Source organism: Sebastes umbrosus, chromosome 7, assembly GCF_015220745.1.
Source record: "Sebastes umbrosus isolate fSebUmb1 chromosome 7, fSebUmb1.pri, whole genome shotgun sequence".
In the NCBI taxonomy this organism is placed as follows: domain Eukaryota; kingdom Metazoa; phylum Chordata; class Actinopteri; order Perciformes; family Sebastidae; genus Sebastes; species Sebastes umbrosus.
The window spans coordinates 6134122-6141000 of record NC_051275.1 but is presented as its reverse complement, the minus strand read 5'-3'; the positions used below and the strand labels follow the sequence as shown (position 1 = coordinate 6141000).

At 37.0% G+C, this 6879-nt stretch overlaps 1 pseudogene; it reads left to right on the top strand.

Annotated features, from left to right (window-relative positions):
* The first annotated feature begins 3578 nt into the window (after window positions 1–3578).
* LOC119491517 lies at window positions 3579–4550 on the top strand (annotated as a pseudogene).
* The last annotated feature ends 2329 nt before the right edge of the window (window positions 4551–6879 follow it).

The window sequence follows — 6879 nt, the reverse complement described above, 5'->3', positions numbered from 1 at the left end:
GTTTCAAAGTTATGCATACAATGTCAGAATATACAGAACGCGTACTGAATATTCACATTAAATTCGCATCGCTGTATATCAAATGAAAAATGTTCGTCCATCTAAACCACTTCCATGATTGAGATTGAAAGTTTATGCTACATGTATTCTTTGTGGTGATATGGCTTCATTGTTTTATGAATGTACACATTTTTGCAGTTCTGCTAAATAAATTAAAATGCAGTTGTTTGCATTTTCTATCAAAGACCTGAACAAAGTGCTGCACTAAAAAGAAATGTGAGAAAGTGACATGATCCATGATCCAAATAAAACATGAATGTAATATACAAAAGACCATAGTACCTTACTTTTGTTTTACATTTACTGAATGTTTCTTTCACATTTTGATATATTTCAATGAGCCTGATTAAAAGGTGCAAACAGTATTTTCAAAGAAAAGTTGTATTTTATTTTCAACACGATGTCAGATCAAGCCAACTGAGCTGTATTATAATGCACGCCTAGGAGCATGTGAGCCAGATTTAGATACAGCAACATGATGTAGAAACTGTGTCTGACAAAGGCAAGTAAAATGTTTCAAGACATCACTTTGCCTGCACGTCTTTACAATATCAGCCTATTGTGCTATAATATACACATCAAACCATGAACACATAATGGACTACCTTTCTTCTTTTAACCTACCTTGGTTTTGTTGGTGTTTTCACTTTATCTTTAAAAAACTACCAAATGGTCTTGTCACTCCACTGACCTAAACTCTCCAAAATATTTCTCAAAGATTCATCCAAACTCTGAATAAATAAATGATCAACTTGAAAATTGTTTATGAGATGTAATCTTTATGAAATGTAATCTTATAGTTTATCTTTAAGAAACAGATGGTGTAAGCTTTAAGATGAAATACATTTATAACACTGCAGAGCATATAGGAAAAGAGCATGTGTTAGGTTTCACCTATGTATTAGATTTCCATTGCCATACATGCACACATTAAAGATCTTTAAGAGAATTGATAAAAGAATATTTAGGTTTTGCGCATATGGTTGCCTCACTCTAAACAGCAACTGATTTTAAGTTGCCACGACACTGCCTTGTACAATCTAAGACGATGGAAGTTACAGTAAGAGGGTGGGAAAAGAGAGTGTTCTGAGTTAGACCAAGGCTTGTGAGAGGACAAACGGAGTGGATTATTTTCTTACCAAATTAATTTTTAGGAGAATTGTCCTTTAGCAAAGCCATACATCAAGAGAACGACAGCTGCTCAGTTTGTTTAGGGAGAATCAGTTTAGCATAGGGTTAACATGGCACCCAGGTTTGGGCTCAAATTGACAATATGCATTGTAGTATATTGAGTAGGTATATTCCAGTTCATTGTTTTATTTTTATCAAAATGATGACATGCTATATGTTACTGTCCATTACAAATACCCCATTGTAATGCTACAGCTTTTAGGATGTCAAATTAACTCCATCTTGCTAAAATACTTTGACGCCACACACCAGTGTTTGTGTCCTTTTTCAGTGTGTTGCTAGGCTACTAGTTTAAGGTTTGGGAAAGATCGTGGTTCTGATTGAATAATGAAAAAGTCGATGCATCCCGTGTTGTGCGTCAAGCAAGTGTTGAATTTTTCAACATGTAACCAAGGTCATAATCTTTCTCCAACCTTAACCAGGAGCTTTGATTTACTATAGCCCCTTTCACACAGCCAAGGCAGGACTGTTGAGCCGTTACTCCGCCTCACTGTTTAGTATGAAAAGTACGGAGACGGAACGGCTGGACAGAGTTGTTGCGCTGCCGAGTTGGCAGCAGAGGTATAGTCACAGAGCCGTGTCATCATGCCCATGTTATGAAGCTGTTATGTTAAACGTCACGCCACTTTTGCTCATGTGATGCCGGCATTCTATCTAAAAATCACATACTGATGCAGCATTATGTCACCGTTGTTTGGTTCGGTGTGAAAAAGCAAAGCCGGCGTGTTGGGGAATCTGTCTGTGAGAAAGGCTATTATCATAACTGTAAAAACAGTATGAATATTTACACTGAAGTTCAAAAGTCTGGAATTCGAATTTCAAAAGCTGGATTCGGTACAGTCAGATGGCTGAGAGGACTATTCTATTTTTGAATGGTCTTTCATGTTTTTAGGTTGTAAAAAAAGTCCTCTTTACAAATAGATGTTATTTTGATTGAAGGGTTAGCAAAAGAAAAAAAAAACAATGTTATATGGTTCAACCAGACTGACAACTGAAAAGGCAGAAAGAGACAAAGATACCTCTGAGCAACAGTTCAATGAGAATATAAGTTATCACTAGTCATTGGTGAAAGAAGCTTAGCATCAAAATTTGTGCAGATTTAAATAGGAGCAGGTTCCTGTTCCAGTGTCAAGTGCACAATAATTCCTACAACAAGCTGGAATTAACAGACGTGCTGCTTTAGCAAAGCTATTGTTTAAAACTCATAATAGAAACAGAAGGTTAGTCTACGGTTAGCACTATTGGAATTGGATCATTGAATATCAGCTGAACACACTATGGACTGACAGATCACAGTTTAAACCTACATGTGTTTGAAGGATATATCCAGGATGTCAAACTGACTCGGCAGTAAAAAACTGGTCAAAAAGATAAAGATAGAAGCTAAAGCCTGACGTTACAGATCACAATGTAAATGTGAACAACCACATCACAAGTGCTTGTTTTTGCCAGACAGGCTCAGATTGTTATAATAAGTGTCTGAAATTATTATTATTATGGAAAAGACGCTACAGAGATAGATCTTTTTGTTAAAGAGTAAAATCCTTTTTGTTTAACCAGAAACAGCAGCTACAGTATATCACTCTCGCCAAATACATCAGACTCCATTTACTTATCGTGTCATAAAACACACACACACACACACAAACACACACACACACAATTATTTTTAATCTAAGCTTTCAAAAAAGTAATTTATTAGAAGTTAGTGTCTGCATTGTTGCAATGTGTTCCTCAAGTTGAAGTTATTAGAAAGAGGAAAACTAGCAAACATATGGTTCTTTGATTCACACCATAATCAATCATTATTTTTAATAATAATTATTATTATTTGGTGGCCAAAACTATTTCAAATGTAAATAATAAGGATTGTAATACATTTGGTGTCTGAATTTTACTGACTTTATCTATGTTGAAATAGACATTGTTATGGAAAAAGGAAAACGAACAAACATATGGCTCTTTGATTAACATTATGATCCTTTGAGGATATGTCAGGTCAAACTTGATAAAAGGTGGATATTACTCTGCATCCAGACATTGTAATGGGTTCTTGGATACTGAACTCCAATCTGGAAAGTAAGAGCCATATTCAGAAAGAGTATAGGAGAGCAACAGAGTCATTACATATACTTTTTAGCATAAATGATTTTCAGATATAGGGTGTCATTTTGAATAGTTGGGTGTTGGATATCTCTGTTAAATTATATGGTATGTTTGTAGTATATTCTACAATTGATATTCTAAAGACCTAATCAGTGCATTTACCTCGCCAGTCTTTGTTTCATGTCTTGTTTCTGATAGATTATTTATCGTAAACTCAAATTATGATCGCCAATTTTACAAGGACGAGAGATTTTTTCCTCCTTGGATTCCCTGGACTTTCACCACAGTATTACGGACCTGTGTCAGCTCTGCTTTTTTTCATCTACCTAACTATTGCAATAGGAAATATTTTCATTTTAACATTTGTAATCTATGAGAAGTCACTTCAAAAACCAACATACAGTATCTGGTCTTTTGTCACCTGGCACTGAATGACTTAACATTTGGCACTTTGACTCTCACAAAGATTGTATCAAAATATTGGTTTGGTGATAGCATTATTTCATTTTATGGGTGCTTTACACAGATGTTCTTTGTTCATTATTTAGGAGCAGTAATTTCTTTCATCCTGTTAGTGATGGCTCTTGATCGATTTATTGCGATATGTATTCCACTGCGTTACCCTGTCCTAATCACTAACAACATCATCACTGTGCTCTGTGGGTTCGCTTGGTTCATACCTCTGCCTTTGATGGTAGCTGTTGTACTCCATGCCCTCACTTTACCTTTCTGTAAATTGAATGTCATTGCTCAGTGCTATTGTGACCACATTTCTATTACAAGTCAAGCATGTGGTGAGGACGTTAAAATAGTTATAGTCACTTCTCTGTGTGTTGCCATGTTTTGTCTCTTGCTCCCTCTTGCATTTATCTTGTTTTCTTACATCTCCATCATCGTGGTTATTTTGAAAATGTCCAATGCTGCAGGCCGCAAAAAAAACCTTTTCAACTTGTACACCACAAATATTTATCACGTGTCTTTTTTACCTTCCCAGGTGTTTTGTTTACGTGGCTAATACTGTTGGATTTTCTTTCAGTTTAGATATTCGTATTTTACTGGTATTGTTGTACAGTCTTTTCCCTGCTGCTGTTAATCCGATCATATATTGTTTCAAGACTCAAGACATTAAGCAGATGTTGATGAAAAGGCTGAAGAAAACTAAAATTGGAATAAAGATAAAACTTTCATATTGATGTGAAGCTGAGAGATGAGGCAGAATGCAGCCGATAAGCAAACAGCAGGATTTATTTTTCCAAGACATGGGAAATGACATTAAAGACAAATCCCACCTTCACATTTTGAGCTTTACACTTAACCTCCAACTTTAATTTTGTGCTTTCCCCTAGCCATTCATATCTTCAAATTGCAGTCTCTGTCTTCTTTTTCTTTTCTGCACCTTTCAGGAAACATGGCTATCTAATGTCAAGTCCCATCTTGTGCAATGAAAAGCATCTCCCCAGACAGGGCTTGATGGGCAAAATATATTGATGATCTTCATCCATTTTAGTTGTAGGTACACTACCTTTAAGTTGATGTATACAATTAATCAATTTAACTGATCACTGGGAAAACCATTTTTCAATGTATGCATATTTAAAAATTTGGCTTTGTCTTTGTTTTTTTTAATGAACAGAACTTTAATGATTATTGCCCAGAGATTTTTAAACCATGTTTGAGCCAGTGAGTAAAATCACATGCAGACTTTGTTGTAAACTTTAGACAATAAACTTTTTTAATCACTTGACTTTTTGTATCTTTGTCTTGTTCCATCAACTCATTAAAATATGATTATGACATTATTATTATTCATCAGTCATCTAATGTTTAAAAATATATCCCAACCGTTGGTTCATCCCTTCCCTGAAGACAATAATGGCATATAAACTAATGTAATTTGCATTATTTAATCTTCCAGCTCAGAGCAACAGTGAGGAAAAGAGAGCATTGGTAAGGCAGAGATGCAGGACTGACACCCCAACTTCCTCGAGATACAGGCAGTGTTCTTGGTCCTTCAACACATCAGGCCCCTGATACAGGGGAGGCATGTGTTGGTGAGGACCGACAACCGCTGGTTTGTTTGTTGGTTTGTCCGTTTGCAGGATTACTCCAAAAGTCCGCAATGGATTTTAATGTCATTTTTTGGAGGGGTGGGGTATGGCACAATGAACAATCTATTAGATTTTGGTGGCGATCCAGATAATGATCCGGCTTCGGGCTTTTTTTTTATAACTCCGCTTAGCCTGTGCATTAACACCACAGGCTTTGAGACATGCAGTGTAACTGATGACGCGTTCATGACGCGTCACCCAGCCTCTTTCCTTCTGCCTGCAGAGAGAGGGACAGAGAGAGAGCGGGGTGTGGAGGGAGGGGGGCACACCTGCTGAAAGGTTTCTGGGGTAGATGCTCCCGATAAAAAAGAACACAGTGTTCAGAGGAAGGATTAAAGTTAAAAAAAAAATGCACAGGAAGACTTGAAAAGAGCGCTCCTGGGGGCAGGGGGAGATGCAGCGAGCTCACCTGCAGGCATACATGCACCATCACGGGAAAGTCACTACAGAAACCAGACACAACAACTCCGGTATAATGTAAAATACTTTAGCTTTCCTTGGCGACGATAGGCTTAATCTGCATTCTGTGAACTTGTTTGGCAAGGTTTGGAATGTAACGGACGTTCATTTATATGTTAAAGTCCAACACTCCAGCTTTCTGTTTTATAATTTTAAAATGCCACATGATCTCTTTGATGTGGACTGACAGTACTGGTGACACTGATCAGATGAACATTTTGTCTTCATGTGTTTGGGTATTTGTGTGTATGTAAATGTGAGAGGGGGAGAAGCAGACAAAGAGACATGGTATTGTGTGTAAGTGTTGGTGTAGGCATGCAAATAAATCAGAGATATTCCATAATACACACAGCCTCTCTATTCTTAGTTTATACATTCTACAGTAATAAAGCACAAGGCTTACCTTTTTCACGTATTTAATCTTTGCGCGACTTGTAATTACCTTCTCCAAATTGAGATTACACAATATAAAGTGATTCTTCCAAATATGCCAAAGCGGGTTTCAAATTGCTTACAGATAGATGAAACAATAAAAGCAGTGTAATACAGTAAAACAATGTATATAATTTATGAATGAGGCTGAATATTCTGAATAGACTGTTCCACTATTACTGCCAAGGATCTGTTGACTTCACACGTCTGGAGGCTTAAGAGCAACACACACAGGCAGCTTAATAATGTGTGTCAAATCACTCACATGTGTCTGCATGTGGTCGCAGATCGGCATATGCCAACGGCACTGTCCTATTTCCAAGAGCCAATATCTAAAAGTGTTCAGAAAATGTGCAAACAAATCTTTAACACTGAATCTTCAAACTGAACTGACAATGCTGAATCACCATTGTCACAACAGAATCAGTAGCTTTTAGCATTGGAGCTCCACTCACTGGTGACTGAGAGCACTAACCTCGGCCGTGGATACTTCCTGGTTAAATGCAAGGCCTATTGAAGGAGG